The sequence below is a fragment of the Petaurus breviceps genome, unplaced genomic scaffold (assembly GCF_028583685.1).
Source record: "Petaurus breviceps papuanus isolate PSGF00001 unplaced genomic scaffold, PetGlider_PUasm1.0 90721, whole genome shotgun sequence".
Lineage (NCBI taxonomy): Eukaryota > Metazoa > Chordata > Mammalia > Diprotodontia > Petauridae > Petaurus > Petaurus breviceps.
The window spans coordinates 3604201-3624772 of record NW_027187322.1 but is presented as its reverse complement, the minus strand read 5'-3'; the positions used below and the strand labels follow the sequence as shown (position 1 = coordinate 3624772).

The following is a 20572-nucleotide window of genomic DNA, read 5'->3' as shown; positions in this document are numbered from 1 at the left end:
TTGCCAAAGGCTTTAAGGCTCGCCCTTGGCTTTCTTTCCTACCCAACAAACCCGTGAGGAAGGCAGTACAAATATTCTTCCTGCTTTACAAAGGAGGAAACAGGCTTGATGCCTATAGTCACACACCTTCGACTCAAACCCAGCGAGTCCAGGGTGTTTTCTCCATTCTTTAGCTGTTCCTTTTGGTGGTGAAGCCCTTCAGAGTTTGGCCACTGCTGACATAGCCTTGAGGGACCCAGAATCCCTTCATGCTCCAGTGAGGCAGCCATAGGACCTCAGTGGAAATTTCTGTTGAGCCTCATTTCTCGAGCAGGGGCCTTGCAGGGCAGGACGGGGCTGTAGAAAGGTTCTGTGAACCTGGACAACTTCATCAAGCAAGGAGAAACCTGGGAGCAGACAGGGCCTTCAGACTCCAAGATGGGGACACTTTTCATTTTGAGCCTGTATTGAGCTTTAGGAAGGGACTCCAACCCAACAGATGAAGCAGGTCTGAGAGAGTGGAGACGGGGATTCTGAAGTCTGGCATCTCCATCAGCAGCATCTGGTAGAAAAATCTGGGGCCGAGGATCAGGCCCTTGGCTTGGATTTGGCAGGTGTTGGCTTCTCTGCCCTCTCCACGTGTGTAAAGTGAGCCTGATTATTCAAGCTCCCGTTTATACAGCTCACCTCTTCTATTGGAAATAGAACATAGCAGTGTCTGAGGCCAAGGGGAGGGGCTTGACTGGGAACTTCATTAGTCTGGGGAACTCCTAGCTGAGAAATACCATCCACCATTGCATGTCAGCACCTTCACACTTTCTTTGTAGGTTAGTGTCTGAAAGAGTTGCCCAGAGCACAGAGAAATTAAGTGACTTGCCCAGGGTCACATAGCCAGGAAGGATCAGAGGTGGACCCAGATCTTCTTGGCTCCCAAAGCTGCCTCTAAAAAAACAAAACCACAACATATCAATAAAACTTGAAAGAAAAAGAAAAAATACCCAGATCAGGCACATATGGGTCATGAGGTCAGTCTCCTGCCCATGAAGGAAGAACAGCCCAGGACCATTAGCACACAGTGCCGAAGGAGAATCGAGCAGGAAGGGTCTCTATTCTGGCAATTTCGGTGTGGGGGGAGATCCCGCTAATCCATGTTTGTGCAGGTTGGGAGAATGCAGCCTTCAGATAAAGAAGTGAGCACAAGCCTTCCCAGCCCCAGCCCCAGAACAGTAGCTGGTGTCTTCTGATTGATGGGGGTGGAAAGGCCCAGAAAACCATTAGGAAAAATATTTAGATGGTATGTGTGTATATCTGTTTAAAAGGGGGTATGAATAGAGGCAAGACTAATATAAGCCAGAAAATTGTCACGAGAGAGCAAATGGAACAGAGTGTAGCGGGCTTGGTGAGGAGTCGCTCCCACCCCCAGGCTGGCTGCTTGGAGGGTATAAGTGAAAATGCAAGTAGCTTAGGATTACCTCCTAACATTGTGGCCCCAGACTGAGACATGAGAGCCTTAAATACCAGGCCAGATGCAAAGGGAGAAGTAGAGTTGGGTGGCATTGCAGAGCCTTCTGAGCCTACATTTCCTGTTGGGCACAACCTTCAAGGCCCCTCAGTCTACACCTAAGGAAACTAAGGCACTGTCAGGTTGTGATTGTCTGAGGTTGTTCTGGTGGTGAGGGACAGATGCAGGATTTGAATCCGTGTCCTCAGATTGAATTTCTTCCTGCTTTGCCCATGCCACCTCCATGTATATATAAAATTATATCCGTATAAAAAAGTGCCTCCATCCTCCCAGAAGGCAGGGATTCAGCCCTCTGCCACTTGGATGTCGGTAGCTAAGCTAGGCTCACTCTTCGGTCTGGTGCAGTTGGGGTACCCAGAAAAGAGAAAAGCTCCTTTTAGGATGGGGGTGTAGTTGGATGGATCAGGAAGATGGAGGTGACCATAGTCATGGGAAAGGATAGTGGAGACCAATGGGTTAGGCTAAGAAGGGGGTTGGGTGGGCCGAAGGGCTAAAGTTCAGCAAAGGATGAAGTCCTGGCCCTTCTCAAGGGCCTGCCTCGGTACAGCAGCCCTGCTAAGAAGGTGGGACGAGAAAATATCGGCCCATTTTTAGATGGGAGGAAACCGAGGCTCAGAAGGAAAGCGGTTTGGCCCTGACTCCACCAGTTCTGGGGTTGGCACCAGGCCTGTTGCTGCTTCCACAGCAACTGAGGAGCACGTCTCCAAAATGTGTTGCTTGTTAGCAAGAGCAGAGGTGTACTTTGAGCAGTGAAATGACTTCCTACAGTAATAAGGTCCAACCTTTCACACTTATGTGGGTGAGGACACAGGTAATTCAATAAATGTTTTATTTTTGTGTCTAATATGTAGTTAGGAAGAAGGCAAGCACAAATTTGATGTGGAGGTTTGCCCTCCTGATTGCTTTGCTTAGGTTAATGCTGGAATTAGTTTGCAATCCAGAAAACAATTTCAGGGGGAGAAAGCCCATCAACATGGCAGGTGGCTTGAGGGAGCATCCAGCCTGAGCTTCTCAACTGGCTGCTGGCCCTGCCCAGAGTAGCTAAGCCATGGCTACCTCTGCAATCCCCTGAAAGGGAACTGAAGGGGCACTCATTGGGAAACGTATTTTAAATAGGAACCGAGGAAAAGCTTGTGGCTAAAAGAGTCCTTAGAGGCCTAGTCCGGTTACCTCCTTTGAGAGATGAGGAAGACTGAGGCCCAGAGAGAAGCTGCAGCATCAGGACTGAAACCCTAGCCCTATACAGTAGATCCAGTTCTCTTTCTCAGCCATACCAGGAAAGTTGAGGTGTTAGCTTGAGGTTCTACCTGTGTTACCTGGAAAAAAAAACAAAAAACTGTGAGCCAGGAAGTGGCTGGTGGAGGACAGTGTAAAATCCAGAAGCACATCTGGTGCCAGAGTTCTAGGTCACGTGCTCTCTTTTAGACAGGGCATGTTGGGAACTCCTGGGGGGCCAGGAGGCAGAGATTTACTGTGGGATCTCAGTGGAGAGAGACCAGGGCTAGACCTGCCGATCTGGGGCCATCTGTATAGAGACGATCATTGAACTCACAGAAGCTGATGAGGTCACCAGGGGAGAGAGAAGAGGCCCCTGATCTGGACCAAGAACCAGCAGAGACAGTGAGAGAGTTTCGTCAGACAGGGAGAAGTAGAATCAAGAGAAGATGAGCCCCCGAACCACAGAGAAGTCACGCCATTCTGCTGGTGGGTACTCAGCAGTCTGATGCAGCCAGGGTCAGGAAGCACCAGGCTGGAAGAAAAGGTCAAGTTTGGCACGGAGAAATTTGGGGAGGTTTGGAAACACCAGTTTTAACTGGATGATGTCAGGAACCATGTTCCAAGGAGGTGAGGAGTAGGAGGAGAGGAAGCAGAAGAAACCGAGAGTTTTGTGGAGAAGCTTGGAACGAGAATGTTGTGGAAGGTTATTTTTGTGTCTACTATGTACTCAGTATGTGAAGGCAAACACATATTTAAAGTTGAGATTTGCCTGCATAGTCCGCTTGCTTGGGTTAATGCCAAAGTTAGTTTGAGGTCCAGAAAACAACTTAAAGGAGAGAGGGTTTGTTTTTTAAAGATGGGGAAGGCTTGAGCGTGTTGAAAGTCAGTAGAAAAGAACCCAGTAGATGGGTTGATCTTACATATTCAGAGTGGTGGGAGAGAGCGAGAGAATTGGGGGGAAGGGAAGGGAATCAGCATGAATGTACTTGAATTCCATTTGAATTTTTTAGTACTCTGATTTAAGGACATTCATGTACATTAATGCACTACCTGACCCAGGCCTTTGCCTGAGGGTTTGTGGAAAATGATGTCCACGTTTAGTTGGGTGGAGAAGTTCATGAGTGTGCCCTTGCGGGCTCTGGGGAATGGGCGACGCTCGAGTGTTTCCCAGACACTAAAGGAGTAAAACGAGGTCGTGTGCTCTCTCCCGGGCTTCTCGGCATCATGTTTCCAGCAGTTTGTCAGATGCCTTCAGGGAGGTTGAACAACGCTGACCGAGGCCAGCTACCAAACCAGTTAGCTTGGCTTGAAAAGGCTACAAGCCAAGACCAAACTGGAGGGAGAGGTGATGCAGGATTTTCTGTTTGCAGATGATTGTGCACTTGATGCTGAGATGCAGCAAAGTATGGATCAGTTCTCTGCTGCTTGTGCTGATTTTGGCCTGACAGTTAACACCAAGAAAGCACAGGTTCTCCATGAGCTGGCACCACACTATCCTTACATATGCTGTGGATAAGTTCACTTCCCTTGGCAGTGTACCTTTCAGGAACGAGCACATTGCTAATGACGCCGATGCACGCATTGCCAGAACCAGCTCAGTGTTTGGGAAGCTCCAAAGGAAAGTGCGGGAGAGAAGAGGCATTCGACTGACTGCCCAGTGGAAGGTCTACAGAGCCGAGTGCTGACCTCATTGGCGTGTGCCTGTGACAGTCCACCAGCGCCAGGCCAGGAACTGAATCGCTTCCATGTGAATTGTCTCAGGAAGAGTCTGAGCATCAACCGGCAGGATGAAGGCCTTTCTCAAACCAAACTGCCCAGCATCCAGACTCTGCTGCAGAGAGTGCGGCTCCGATGGGCTGGCCACGTGGTCCAAAGGCCAAGTGTATGCTTGCCTAAAAGACAGTTTTATAGAGAATTCGCACAGGGCAAGCGTTTACATGGTGGTGAGAAAAAGTGATACAAGGACACTCTCAAGACCTTAGAGTTGATTGTGTGACACAGGAGACACTGGCAGAGGGTCACTCAGCATGGTGAGCCCATGTCAGGGGAGGGGCCGTGCTCTAGGAGCAGAGCAGAATTGCAGTAACTCAAAGGAAAGAAGATGTGCAAATTTAGAGTCAGCACCCAGATGTTCATGTGACCTGTTTTTGTCCACCCTGTGGTAGAGCCTTCTGAGCTCATGGATCAGACATGATAATGCCATTTGGGTCCTTCTCATCAGTGCAGGCCAATAACCAACCACTATTTGCTGGGCATTAGGTTAGCTAAGTGCTTTACAAATATTTCATTTGATCTTCACAACAGTTTTGCAAGGTAGATACTGTTATCATCCTCATTTTATGGTTGAGGAAACTGAGGCAGACAAGCCAGATTTGAACCTTGGTTTTCCTGACCCCAGGCCCAGCATTCTATTGGCTGCAGCTACCTCGCTGCCTCTAAATTAGTTAAGTAATTGAATAGTCTGTTGGAGAAGACAAGAAGGGATGTGGTCAAAGGTTCCTGCAGAGTGACTAGCCGAGGCAAGGGAAAAAGTCACCTCATTATTAAAAACCAGCACGATGGAGGAGACAGTGGGAGAGAAGATGCCAGAGGACCTTGAGGCAAAAAGAAGGGGAGATTTCGCTGAAAACCTAGATTTTCTCAGATGTGGGGTGATCCTCACCCAAGAGGACAAGGGGACAAGGACAGGTGGGAATTTGGAGAAGAGGGGAGAAGGGTGTGAGTCCAAGGAGGCCTGACTGCCTGGAGGGCTCACCTGCAGCTAGATAACGAAGGTGGAGGGGACTCAGGCAGCCTGGTAGCCCGAATTTCTCCAGCTCAGTTCAACAGCGTGGGAGACAGAAGGTGTGATGCAGGGTTGGGGTTTAGCAAAGTTTTTTTTTGTTTTGTTTTGTTCTCAAGGCATGACTTGTGATGGGATGAGGGGGCAGAGGGCTCAGAGTTGAGGATGCCATGACATTGACTGGTAATCAGGGAGTGAGAATTGGCAAGAGAGGAAAGTGGAATCAGGGCCTCTGTAACATCTCAGGAGAGGTGGAGTGAATGATTATGGTCAGACAGAGAAAGGTCAGTTTTTGATCATTGAAGTGGAATGCTTCGGGGTGATGGAAGTGGTTGAGGGAGAATGAAGGTGTGGGTTGTGGAGTAAGAATGAGGAGCTGGCAGATTAGGATGCTGGAGGGCACATCACACACCTGGAAAGGCACCTAGTATCAGTGCAGGAGTTGGGAAGAAGAGGAGTAAATTAGATCCTGAGAGGAGAGAGAATGACCAGCCTACTTGGGGGCCAGTGGACAGAAGTCACCAGGACCTTTATTGGCTGATAGATATTTTCATAGTGTGGACTTCAAAAAAGACTGCTGAAGGATGTCACCCAAGAGAGACTCTGGGAGGGGCCTGCACTGTCACCTGCAGGAAGCAAGTTATGGAACAAGAATTCCAGCAGGCATAATGGACAGGCAGAGTTCAAGTGGGGCATGGGAGGAGAAGATTGGGAACAGAATAGCAAGTTGGGCTGAGGGGAGATTTACTGAAATGCAGCTGATGTTAATGAACACAAGGCTTAGCGAGTAGCCAGTAGTAGGTGGTGGGAGTTTGCTAGCCTTAGGTCGAACAGGGAGGAGTATCTGGGCTTAGGATGCAGATAATTAGAAGATTAGAAACCTTTTGGGGGTAGTGTAGATGGCTCTGGCCTCCTCCTTTGGGCCAGAATCCAAAGGAAAACTGATTATGTTTTCCCTAAAGCTGCCCCTCCAAATTATTCCCAGTTTCTGGTGAGAACCTCACCCTCTCTTAACCACTTCACTTTCTTTTCCCTACTTTCCTCACACCACCCCAATCTGAAAATCTGGACACTCCCAAGACTTGTGGGTTCTTTCCTCCCAAACTCTCCCTCCATTCCATGGCCACTAACCTAGCACAGGCCCCCATCCCCTTTTCCTGAGTCTCCCTTGGACCACTACAGCAGTCTTTAAATGAAATAAAACATTTTCTTTTTCCATTACCTGTATTTGGACACAGCAGACTTCTGCTTGGACTCGGGCTGCCTGCCTTGCTTTCGGCCTGTCTCCTTCCTAGTCCAACTTCTGCAGTCAGACCACATCATGCTGCATTCGGAAAACCTTCTGTTGTTTCCTGAGGTCTCTGGGATTGACAGTTGTAAGAACACCAAGGAGAAGCTAATGTTTATGTAGCAGCACTCACCATGTGCAGGCACTGTGCTAAGTGTTTTACAGTTATCATTCAATGCTAACCACAACCAGGAGAAGTGGGCACTGTTACTACTCCCATCTCACAGATGAGAAAACTGAGGCAAATGAGGTTACAGGAATAGCCCAGCTAGTAAGTGTCGGAGACTGGATTTAAACTCGGGTATCCTGACTCCAGGCCCAGTGCTCTGTCCATTGGCACCACCTAGCTGTCTAAACAGATTGATTCCTTAACCTGGCATTTGAGGCCTTCACAGTTTAGTTACTTCCTACATTTCTAGCATCATTTCACAAAGCTCTTTCATGAACTTTGCTTTCCAGCCATCCTGGAATACCATCTGTCCTCTGACCTGGATAGCCCTGGTCAGGCCTCTTTATTCATATGCATGCCATGCACAGGCTCATGCATCCATACAAGACTGGCTTCTTGAACTGCTACCTTTTCCACATGACCATCCCTGCTCCCTTCAGGTGTTCACTCTCTGGCTCACTCTCTCTCCCACCTTGGCCTTTCCCTCAGTCTCTCTTCCTTTCTTAACCAGCCTGGTGGGGTTAGGTTGGGCATTGTGTCTGGACTGGTGATTTCCAAAATTGGTGTTAGGAATTCCTTGTGAAGAAACTCCCTCTACCAGTGCAGATCAGCAACTTTCCTGGAATTTATTTACTTTAAGCTTAAAAAAAATTTATTTCTCTTCCTCCCCTCCCCACCTTGAGAAGGTGAGCAATGTGATATCAGTTATACATGTGAAGACACGTAAAACATTTCCACATTAGCCACGTTACAAAAGAAAACCGACAAAAAAGTCAAGGACAGTCAAGCTAACAGTGTGCTTCAGTCTGCGTTCAGTTTGTCAGTTCTCTGGAGATGGATGGCGTTTTTCATCTTGGGTTCTTTGGAATTGTCTAGAATCATTGTCTTGATCACTTTAGCCAAGTCTTTCATGATGAACCATCATTACAGTGTTGCTATTACTATGTACAACTTGCTTCTGCTAATTTCACTTTCCGTCAGTTCACATAAGTCTTCCCAGGTTTTTGTGAAGCCATCTCCCTCATCATTTCTTGTAGTGCAACAATACATCTTCATAATCGTACACTATTCCCCAACTGATGAACATCCTCTCAGTTTCCAAATCTTCCTACATTTTATTTTGGTATTTTTTTGTGTGTCACCACACACACACACACAAAAGAGCTTCCCTAAATGTCTTTGTACAAGCAGGTCCTTTCTCTTTTTCTCTGATCTTTGGGGATGCAGCTCTAGTGGTATTGCTGGGTCAGAGAGTTTGCATAGTTTTACAGAATGGTTGTCCTAGTCTCCCCAGCTCCACTGCAGTTTGTTGTGCTAGAACATCCAGCGCAGGTCGGCCTAGAGCTGGACCCACTCCTTCCTAGACCTCCTTGGTCCTGAGGCAGCTCTCTGTGCAGGACAGCATCCACACCCGCTTGGAGTCAGGGCACAATGAGTCATTGCTGCCTCTTAGCTGGGGCATGAGCCAGTTAAGCCCTGAACCTGTCTCCTCATTCCATTTCTGCCTACCTTACAGGGTTGTAAAGATCATCATTATATTTAGAAAGCGTTTTGTAAATGCATTTAATCTCTTTCTACATATACCTGTCTGCACACACACTCACATATGTTAGCTGCTATTCACTGTTATGTCAAGAACTTAGAAGAAATGAGGGAAAGAGGGGGTTGGTCTGGTAGGAGGGGTGAAGACCCAGAGACATGAGGAGGTAACCGCTAATCCTTTACAGGGGGAGGGGAGGGGCGTTAGAAGAGAAGAGGAAATTGGAAGCCAAGTCAGGCCTGTGGAGACACAGGACCTTGCATGGTGGGTTGGGGGAAGGGGTAGGGGAGTTCAGGGGAGGAGAAACAGGTTTTGGCATCCCTTGGCTCCGATGGGGCTTTCTGCCTGATCTCCTTCTCCATTCACTTAGTGTGAGATTCTAGAATGTGTTTCACTGAAGTCTCCTGGGAACCCAACATGGGGCCCCAAAGAGGCGGCACATTTTAGTGTCCAATCAGTTTCTCATAAAAGGAGGCTCCTGGAATTTGGTATGGTGCCAAAAGAGTTAGGTTCTCCCCCCCCCCCCTCCCTCTTGGCCCCTCCTTTGCTCATTCATTGTATGATTCTGGCCTTCAAGGCTTCACACGGAAGCAGAAAGGGGGTGAGGCAGCCATACTGGGCAGGCCCGCCTTTGGTCAGAGGGTCTTCTCCTCTGGGCTTCTGCAGCTGTAATTGGAGGGCTAAGCATGTCTGTACCTTGGCGAGTGCACTTGAACACACACACACACACACACACACACCTTCCCTTCTAGGTGCTGCTGTCTGTTTGTAAGGATAGGGAGTCACTACAGGGGAACCAAGGCACAGGGGATGTCTCTGTATGTTATTAACCTCCCCCCTCCCTCTCTCGCCTGGTCACCAAAGGCTGAGCATCCTGAGTTGGGAGACTGAGAATGACTCTAGGCCCCCTGCAGAAAAATGGATGGAAAGGTAGCACCAGGTCTTTGAGAGCAAAGGCTGGGCCACTTGTTGTTGCTGTTAGAAAGCCCAGCTGACCACAGCCTGGCACCAAGCAGGTGTTGTTAGAGGTTCGAATCAGCAGAAACAACGTCCCCAAACCAGATCAGAGTTAACGCCCCTCCCTCCATGTGGGGCAGGTGGACGGTCATGTGATCACATGTGGCATTGTTTGTTTCCATGGGCTTTTTGTTCTCTTCTCACTTGACCAGCTTGACTGAAAGCTGGTTGGCATAGAATCTGAGTAGGGAGGAGACAGCATTCACAGCAGTCTAGCTGCTCCTTCGTCCCAGCTCAGGCAGAAGAGGTGGATGGGGGAGAAGCGAGAAGCTAATGTCCTGCAAGTTTTGTTTTGTCTGATATTTAACGATCCAGGCTTCACTGTTGTCTTTTACCCAGGCAATCAAGAATTCACTCACTAGCAGGTTTTCTACCCTTGGTTGCTGTGGGAAGACCTGGGGAGGAACAGTCCTTGTAGCCCCATCACCTCAGCATGTGACTGGTTCTGGGCTCACCTATTGTGCTCTCTGCCTCAGCTGGATGGAAGGAGGAAGGAATGAGGGGCCCCTGCCTGCGGTCCTGTGGCCTCGATGGCACTTTGCTTTCTGCTCCAGCTCTTGGAGGGGCAGCAGCTTTCACTGGCATTTGTAACAGTTCTTAGTCCTCTCTGAGACAGGGACACCTTTCCTGATTCACTTGCTTTGCTTCAGAGTTTCATGGTCTGTGTTTTCTGTGAAAAAAACAAGGCCCCAGTAAGGGCCTGAGACAGCTAACAGGGAGGGGCTGGCCAGGGAGGTGATGGGGGTGCCACCCTTCCTGGCTTATCCTTCCCATCCCTAGAGGCCCTTGACAGGAGTCAAGGCAAGTCAGGCTTATGGAGTGGAGTGCGTTTACAGGCTACAACAAAAGGGTTAAACCGCCAGCATTTAGTGTGTGCCCAGCGCTGGGCTAGATGTGGAGCACAGAAAAACAATGAGCAAAACCATTTCTATTCGCTAGGTGAGGAAGGTGACAGCCCTGGGAGCTGGTGGGCGAGGAGGATTTGGGAGCTACAGGGTTCTCCTCTTGCTCTGCACTCCTCCATATTCCTTCTAGGCTCATCCTCCTTTCCTTTTGCCTCCTCCTACTCCCTGCCAGCCACCACCTGAACACCAGATTCCCCACCCCCACCCCTTCAGACCCGGTAACCCACCAGGCCTTCCGCTCGGCTTGGATGGACTCTGGCATGGCAGGGGATACTTCCCACAACCAGGAGGGCCTAGAACATGCCAAGACCACAGGGAAAGAAAGAAGGGCTAGGGATGGGGTGGGGAGACACGAAATCACACACTGCACACACACAGAAGCTTTTTTAGGCCACACAAAGTAACATGTGGAATTGTAGATGCCACAGCAGGTGCTGAGTAGGGACTCAGTGCCAGGCTGGCCCAAGGCCACACTGGCCGATGACTTGAAGATACCGAACCCTCCCTTAGGCCTGGGCTCTTAGATTGCCCAGCCTGATCCAGCACGCATGCACACACACACGCGCTCACACACACACACGCACATACACACACACACAGAGTTTCATTGACTTATAAAATGTGTATATAAGCCAGAAGAGACCAGCTTCCCTTCTCACCCTTACTACAAGTCCCTACACACTCTCTTACCCAAAGGCAATCCCTTTTTTATGTGCATAGACATAAATTGCACGCAGCACACTTAGAGAAAGACACACTCTTAACACAAATACAGACACACTTAGATACAGTTATAGGGACACTTAGACACAAATTCATTTAGAAAAGACATGTATTCCTGTTCTCAGACACGTTGTGATGCATACATTCTGCTAAAAGAAATCTTGGGGGAAGCAACAAGCAAATCTATACAACACAAATTATATACAGGAGAACTAGGAAATAATTACCAGAGGGAAGGTGCTAGAATTGAGAGGCGGGGAAAGGCAGAGCCTTCCAGGCCTGGGCTGAAGACAGAGAGAGAAAGCCCAGAGCTGAGAGATGGAGGCCCTTGTTCATGGAATATTCGGCCAGGAGGCCGAGTCACCGGATTGAAGAGTAGGTGTTGGGGAGTAAGAAGCCTGGAAGGGTGGGAGCAGGCAGGTGATGAAAGGCTTAGTGACAAATCGAATTTTGTGTTTGATTATGGAGGCAACAGGGAGATACCAGTTCGAGTAAGAGAGTGATATTGTTGGGCCTGTATCACCTTAGTGGTTGAATGGAGGATGGACTGGAGTGGGGACAGACTTGAGGCAGGTAGGAAGGCCCACCTGCAGGCTAATGTAGTGATCCAGGTGTGAGGTGATGAGAGTAAATACCAGGATGTCAGAGTGGAGAGATTCTGAAGAGGTGAAATCGACAAGCCTTGGCACCATCTTGGATACGGGGAGTGAGAGATCATGAGGAATCCAGGCGCACTCCTAGGCTTTGAGCCTGAGATATTGGGGGGACGGTGTTGCCCTCTACAGTAATAGGGAGGAGAGGAGCTTGAGGAGTTTGGACATGTTGAGTTTAAGATGTCTACTTGATATCCAGTTTGAGACATCTGAAAGGCAGCTGGAGATGCAAGTAGAAAAATTAGATCTGGATTAGGTAGATTTGAGCATTGTCAGCATAGAGATAAGTTAATCCATGGGAGCTGATGAAATCACCAACCAAAGTAATATAGATGGAGAAGAAAAGATGACCCAGGACAGAGCCCTGTCTACACCTATGGTAGGGGGCTGGATGAAGACACTGCAAAGTAAACCAAGAAAGAAATGTCAAATAAGTAGGAACAAACCAAGAGAGGGCAGTGTCACGACAACCTAGAGAGGAGAGAAAAGGGAATTAGCAGCATCAGAGGCTGCAGAGAGTCCAAGGAGAAGGAGGGTTGAGGAAAGGCCTTTGGACTTGGCAACTAAGAGAAGCTCAGAAAATTTGGAAAGGGGGCTTTGAATGGAATGAGAAGAGACGGCCTTCTCCAAGATGTCAGCCACGAAAGACAGGAGAGACGGGATGATAAAAGGGATAGATAGAACATGTAAGAGGCTTTGAGGATGGAGGAGACAGAGGCAGGTTCGTAGACAGGGACATGGCCAGTAAAGAGTAACAGTGGGAATGACTCAGGGGTTGTATGTTAGAGGAGATGGGATGGAATGGAATCGCTTATTTAAGTATCAGGGTTGGCCTTCCTAAGGAGTACGGCCACCTCTTCACTTGAGACAGGAAGGAGACAGTGGCAGAAGGCGTCTGAGACAAAAGAAGAGGGAGCTCATGGTGGCTGGCCTCAGATTTTTTCTGTAAAGTGAGGCAAGGTTTTAGCTGAGAGAATGAGGGAAGGTGGAAGGTTTGAGGAGGGCTGGAAAAGTTTGGAATTGCAGCTGTGGGAGAGTGAGTGGACTAGGGAGTTATAAAAGGATTGCCTAGCAGCAGTGAGGGCTCAGATGAGGTTATATAACAAAACTGTAGTAGACCCAGAGAAAACAGTTGCATGATTTTCTCCAGATTCATTTAGCAGCAGGAATGTAGGAACAATGACCGTGAATAGTGGGAGTGATCCAAGGCTGAGGCTTGGCTGGGCACGACTGGCAGTTATGATAAGAGGGCAAGGGACTTGAGAGATGATTGTGTAGAGTTGGCCTGGTTCACAAAGGGATTAAGTTGGAGAATTTCTCACCTCTTCAGCATCTCTGAGGCATGGCCCCTTCTGTCCTCAGACACTTCCTCGGCCCCCACACCTGGATTATTGCAGGAGTCTGGGGAGGGCTTAATCTGCCTCTAGTCTTCCCCCACTGAAGTTTAGTCCATCCGCCAGTCACCAAAGGGATTTTCCTAAAGGCTGCCCCTTACCCTGGTCAGCAAACTCCAGTGGCTTCCTATCAGTTCTTGGAGCAAATAGAAAATCCTCTGTGTGGCATTCAAAGCCCTTTATCACTTAGTCTTTCCCGAAGTCCAGTGACCCTGGCCTCCTGGCTCTCACAGGAACAAGACCCTCCTCTCAGCTCAGGCATTTTCTCTGGCCATCCCCCAGGGCTGGAAGGCCCTCCCTCTGCATCTCTGCCCACTGACCTCTCTGGCTTCCTTTAAGTCCCTGCTAGAACCCTGCCTCCTATAGGAAACTGTCCCCAAGCCCTGTTTGCTCCAACATCTGCCCTCTGTTAATGATTCCCTGTTTATCCTGTTTAGGGCCCCCATTAGACTGGGAGTTCCCTGAGGGCATGGATGAACTTTTGCCTTGTTGCTTCCCTAGAGCTTTAGCATAGTATCTGGCACAAAATAGGCAGTTATTAAGTGTTATTGCTTGACTGATCTAGTGTGGCTGATAGGAACAGCGAAGACTTATCTTCCTGAGTTCAAATCCCACCTCAGACATTTACTAGCTGTATGACTCTGAACAAGGCACTTTACCCTGTTTACCTTAGTTTCCTCATCTGTAAAATAAGCTGGAGAAAGAAATAGCAAACCACTCCAGGGTCTTTGCCAAGAAAACCCCAAACAGGGTCACAAAGAGCCAGACAGCTGAACAGTGCTGGGTGCTGGCTGAGGATGGAAGGAGGGCAGGTGGAAAGCCAGGAAATTGTGATCTCAGAGGTCATGAACATGGAGCTAGTGCATTTGTGGGTGACAGTGAGTCTGGAAGTCTGATCATCTTTGTTGGTGACTAAGACGGGATAAGAGTCACACACAGACCTTTAGAAGCAAGGTGGGGATCCTGAGCCCCCACCGTTGCTCCCTTGCCCTCTGCCCCCTTCTTGTCCCAGCTGGGGCAGCCTGGGGCCTCTGGAGGCCAGCAAGGCAATGGGCAGAGGGATGGGATTTTGTTGTTTGTTGACAGTCAATGTCCATTGCCTTCATTTGCAGCTCTGTGTTGTTGACCTCCATGGATTGTAGGAACGCTGAAAACCAGCCAGCTTTGCTTTTTATCGCTCCTCACAGAAAGCAAATACAGAAATCTCTTATCACCTTACTTTCTTTTTCTCTTTTATCTAATTTTCTATTTTAAACAGTTCTTATAGGCACAAAGCAGAATGCTGGAAAATCATTGAGGAAAGACTCTGCATAACTGAAGAAGTATTTCCTACATCAGAGAAGTCTAAGAATCATCAAGCCTGCAGAAGCTTGTTAACCAGATCCTGCAGGACTGATTGAATCAGCATAAAATTGATAGAGTTTTAGTTCTGTAAGAAAACTTCCCATCTGGGACATGGGCAGGCTTTAGTGTAAAGAAGGGAACTGTGCAGAGGTGGAAAGTGACCGTGGTGAAAGCCAGGGAGGGTCCCGGGCTTCTCCCGGGAAAACATTTTCCCCGCCTAGTTTTTCCTTCCAAACTTAAGTTCGTCGAAGTCTAATATATTGTTGGGTTTTGTGACTTGGTTTTCTTGGTGACAGTACAACCCAATAGTAAGTTTACCACTTTGCCTGACCACTGTGGAAAGATGAGGTGATTGCCAATACCTTCTTCAGCTCCACAAAGAACTGCACTCACTTTTCTGAACCATCCTTCAGCGTGGCAGTGGATTGTCCACTGATTTTGCTAACAAGGGTGTCTGTAGCTTCAAAACATCATCCATGCATCTTGGGAGGTTCTCCAGAAAGGCACTGTGTTTTGACACAGGCTTGGCTTCTTGGCCTTTTCTTGCAATCTCCACTTGCTTCTAGTTTGCTTCAATACTTGTACCATTTCAGTCTCAACATTTTTTATTAGTCCACACATGGACATGCCTTGTTTCACATGACTGCTTTAACAATTTCACCCATCATTTTTTGTGAAATCAAATCCTGTGCTGATGTGTTTACTAGACGTGACCTTCCCCAGACCTGTTTCCTCATCTAAAATCTGTCACAGAGTAAACATTTCTGAAGTTCCCCAGTATGCCAGCATGGTGCAGAGCCCTGGGGATGCAGCTATGAGAGCCGGGCCCTACCCTCAAGGGACATGACCTTGAAGTTTCCTCCCAGCTGTAGATCCAGGATCCTTTGTCACTTGAGGAGCTGACACCACCTTCCCCCAGCAAACAGAACTTTTGCTGTAGTCACCTTGGTCCAGTCCTCTGAGGACAGCTATGCAGAGATTGTCCAGGAGTGAGAACCAAGAGCACAGAACTGCTTTACCAAAATGCAGCCCCTGGAACTCTTGCCCTTGGCTGAGGCCAGGCCAGAAGACTTTTCCTGCCTGTGCCAGACCCATCACTAACAAAGGGTCTGTGCCCACCTGGGCGAGCCCACAGCTGGAAGTGGCACAGCCATCTAAGGGATCTCTTCTGGCCTCTTGTCAAGTCCTTGGGACCAAGGAAGGTCTTTCCACTGTCAGAGATAACAGAATGCCTGACTTCTGGCTCTTAACATTCCTCGCAGTGCACGATCATCTTAATGTGGTGACTCCGTGCTTCAGCCACCACTCAGGAAGCTCTGAGTGGCTCCTACCGTGTTTCCCCGATAATAAGACACTGTCTTATTAAATTTTTTGGACAGAAAAACACCAGAGGGCTTATTTTCAGGGGAGGGCTTATTTTAATGAACATTGACAGCAATTTTAATAAACAGGTAAATGTGAACAAAAAAATGTACCTTTATTCAATAATGAATTCAATAAAGAACAGGATGACGCGCTCACTGCTGCAGCTCTGATTGGATGCAGCTCAGAGCGTGGCGTGCATTTCACCCAGGGGGGGGATGGTGCATACAGAGGGTACCGTAATGTAGCGTGTAGCGCAGGGGATCACCTTCACTACAGTAGCAATCTCAATAGGGCTTATTTTCGGGGGAGGGCTTATTTTAGAAGAATCTTACACAGTAAGGGGAGGGCTTATTTTCGGGATAGGTCTTATTATCGGGGAAACATGGTAACTGGGCCATTTCATACTGTTCTTAGGATTGCCAGAGCCCAGATTAGAGCTCTGTGCAGGGAGAGGCCTTGGAGATCATCTAGCCAGCCAAGAAAGGGGCTTGCTCCTGCTTTGAAACCTACCTGGCACACAATGAGCAGCCACTAAAACTTGCTAGTTACACTTTAGTCTTAGACTATCCCTTGTGACAGAGGGAGGTCAGACATACCCTCCTTAGGCCCATCCGCATGTGCCGCTTCTCTGTCTCTCCTGTAGTACCTGCCACAGGCACTTAATAGGCACATAGTAGGTATTGAAATGTTTTCAGAGTGAAGGAATGAAACTGCCTGGCAGCCTGGCATGATGGAAATTTCCCTGCAAGGCTTGCTATCTCTCTGATAATTGAACTAAGGTCAGAGTGAGAGAGGAAAATCAGAGGCCAGGGCTGCCAGCAAAGCTTGGTGAACTCAGAGGCTAATCTGGACCAGGGAGGGACAGAGCTCCCTATCCTTGACCTCTGATTTCTGCAAGGGGAGCTCTGTGCTGAGGTGTTCTTGACCAGGCTGGGGGCCTGGCTCCCCTTACCCCAAGAAGGGCCATGAGGACTACCTGGTGATGTCTCCTGTGGATTTGAGGGCCCGATAACAGCTTCCTGAATTGGCCTCTTCTCAGCGGCCTCGCTTTCCTCCCACCCTTGTAAATGGAAGACACAAAAACCTGGCATGGAAATAATTGATGGGTTTAATGTGGGTAATTTGTTTTCTTTTTTTTAAAGCAATTGGAGTTAAGTGACTTGCTCAAGGTTACACGGCCAGTTATTTCTGGGTGTGGTGCTAAGTGTCTGAGCCCGGATTTGATCCCCAGGAATGTGGGTAATTTGTAGCAGATAATTAAGAGACTAATTACTGCTTGCTCAGTACAGGTCTTTCCAGGTTGTCTGGAACTGAAAACAGTCCTGCTGGTCATTGTTTCTATTCCCTGTAAACTTATCACTACTGGAAGAACCCAGTATTGGATCGTAATTGGTAATAGCCTCTGCTGAATGTGCCTGAGAGGCTGTTGAGTGAGCCTCCAAACTGGCCTTTGCCTTTATTTTTATTTTTTTTAATCAAATGCTTTATTAACTTCTAGTTTACATCATTCATTTCCGCAAGATTTTGAGTTGCAAATTTGCTCCCCTTTTTTCCCCTCCCCACTGCCCCAAAATGCAGTACCACTGGATATCCCCTCCCCCAGTCTGCTCTCTCCCATATCTTCTCCCATACCCCCTCCAACTTTCCAGTAGGGCACGGTGGATCTCTATTCCCCAGTGCCTGTATGCTTTATTTCCCAGTTACATGTAAAATAATATTAATAATAGTATATATATAATATATATATTAATTAAAACATTTGATTTTAAAACTTTGAATTCCAGATTCATTCCCTTCTTCCCTTGTCACCTACCCTTACTGGGAAGATAAGTAATTCAGTATAGGTTGTACATGTGTAGCTATGCAAAACATTTCCATAGTGGATATATTGTAAAAGACCGACTATATTTCCCTCCCTCCTATCCCACCCCCCACTTGTTCTATTCTCTACTTTGATCCTGTCCCTTTTCAACAGCGGGTGCTTCCAACTTCCCTCCCCCCAACCTGCCCTCCCTTCCATTATCCTCCCTCTCATCCCCCTACTCTCTTGTAGGGTGAGATACCCTATTTAGTGTGTATGTCATTCCCTCCCTAAGCCAAATTCAATGAGAATAAGGTTGACCTATTCCCTTTTGCCTTCCTGTTCTTCCCCTCCATTGTAACCATTTTCCCTTGCCTCTTCTATATGATACAGTTTGCCCCATTCTGTCTCTCCCCATCTCCTCTCATTATATTCCTCTCTCACAATTTCACCTTTTAAGTATCATCCCTTCCTGTTAAATTGGTCCTGTGCCCTCTATCTATGTATACCTGTAAACATATATATACACATTCACATATGTATTCATACACCCATATACCCTCCTATATAGACATATATATGTATGTGTGTGTGTGTGTGTATATATATGTATGTATATACACATTTATATTCCCTTCAGCTATTCTCATGCTGAGAAGTTTCATCGGTTACAATTATCATTTTTCCATGTAAATAGTTCAACTTTGATAAGTTCCTTGTGATTTCTTTCCCCTGTTTACCTTCTCATGCTTCTCTTGCTTCTTATATCTGAATGTCAAATTTTCTATTCAACTCTGGTTTTTTCATCAAGAATGCTTCAAAATCCTCTATTCCACTGAATGACCATATTTTTCCCTGAAACATGATACTCAGTTTTTCTGGGTAGGTGACTCGGTTTTAATCCCAGCTCCTTTGACCTCCGGAATATCATATTCCAAGCCCTTCGATCCTTCAGTGTAGAAGCTTTCAGATCCTGTGTTATCCTGATTATGTTTCCACAATATTCAAGTTGTTTCTTCCTGGCTGCTTGTAATATTTTCTCCTTGATCTGGGAATTCTGGAACCTGGCTATAATATTCCTAGGAGTTTTCTTTTGGGGATCATTTTCAGGAGGTGATTGGTGAATTCTTTCAACCTCCATTTTGCCCTCTGGTTCTGAAACATCAGGGCAATTTTCCTTGAGAATTTCTTGAAGGATGATTTCTAGGTTCTTTTTTTGATCATGGCTTTCAAGTAGTCCAATAATTTTTAAATTATCTCTCTTGGATCTATTTTCCAGGTGAGTTGTTTTCCCAGTGAGATATTTCACATTGCCTTCTATTTTTTCATCTGTTTGGATCTGTTTAATATTTTGATTTCTCATAAAGTCACTAGCTTCCATTTGCTCCAGTCTAATTCTGAGGGAATGATTCTCTTCAGTGAGCTTTTGAGATTCTTTTTCTATCTGGAAAATTTGGCTTTTTAAGGCATTCTTCTCCTCATTTGCCTTTTTGAGCCTCTTTTGCCATTTGAGTTAGTCTATTTTTTAAGGTGTTATTTTCTTCAGTCAGGCTGTTGACTCTCATTTCATAATTTCTTGCATCATTCTCATTTCCCAGTTTTTCCTCCACTTCTCTTATTTGGTTTTCAAAATTCTTCTTAAGGCCCTCTATAGCCTGTAACCAGCTTGTATTTTTCTTGGAAGCTTTTGGTGCAGGAGTTCTGACTTCACTGTCTTCCTCCTGTTCCATGCTTTGATTCTTTTTGTCCCCAAAAAGGAGTCTAATGTTGGATTTTTCTGTTTGCTTTGCTTCCCTCATTTGTTCATGTTGCCACTCAATTACTTGAGTGGGCTTTTTGCCACAGTAGGACTCTGCTTCCATAGAAGAGAGCTTTGTCCCAAATCACTGGGGTTTTCTCAGCTGCTAGAGGTATTAGTTAGGTGCCCTCTCTGAAGCCTCCACATGCTCTGGCAAGCTGGTCACACACCCCAGCACCTCCACCCTAGGCCGCAATCCATATCCAAGCAGGTTAAAGCAAGAGCGATTACCCCTCAGACTGGTGCTTGGTCCCCCTAAACTCTGCAGGCCAGGAGCTGAAGCAGCCATGTGGCTGCGGCTGCATGGCCGCTGCACCTCAGTGGCTTCTTGCCCAGGGGGCAAAGGCTGACCGCACTCCCAACTACTGGATCCCAAAGTCCACACTGCACTGACATCTCACTTTGTCCTTAGCATCTATATGTTGATAATTCTGGAAACCACCACAGCTGTTGGTGATCTGAAGTCCCTCCAGCCAGCGGCTGGTCAGGCCTGCCCTGAAGCCAAAACCTGGGTGTCCTGCAGCTCTGGGGTTGGCTCCCAGAGTGCTGTGCTGGCTACTTGCTGCCAGCCTGTCAGGCTGTCCTCAGTGGGAGTTTAGCTTCTCTGTGTCATTTTGTGGGTTCTGTAGCTCCAAAGTTCCTTCAGATTCACCTTTTTTCATGAATTGGAGGAGATGCAAGCCAGAACCCTGAGGAGGTCCTGTTTCTACTCTGCCATCTTGACTCTGACCCCCCTTTATTTTTTAAATGAACAAAAACCCACTTTCCTCCTTCCCTCCCCCCCATTGAAAAAGAAAAAAACCCAGTAGCTAACATTTATATAGCATTTTAAGATTTGCTTTAGAAATATTACTCATTTTATCCTTTCAACAGCCCTTAGAGGGAAGTATTGTTATTTCCATTTGCAGAGGAGGAAACTGGAACAGAAGTGAAATGCCTTGCCCAGGATCACTCATGTAAGTGTCTGGGGCAGGATTTGAACTTGAGTCTTCCTGACTCCAGACCTGGCAATTCCTGCACGAGTAATCAAGAGGAAAAGAATTCCCCCATTGGAGACATCCTCAGATCTGTGCT

At 47.4% G+C, this 20572-nt stretch overlaps 1 protein-coding gene across 3 annotated transcripts in view; it reads left to right on the top strand.

The window, feature by feature from the left end:
* PC (pyruvate carboxylase) overlaps positions 1–20572 on the top strand; it is an 87650-nt gene that overhangs the window by 22061 nt on the left and 45017 nt on the right. The gene's annotated exons all lie outside the window — the stretch shown is intronic.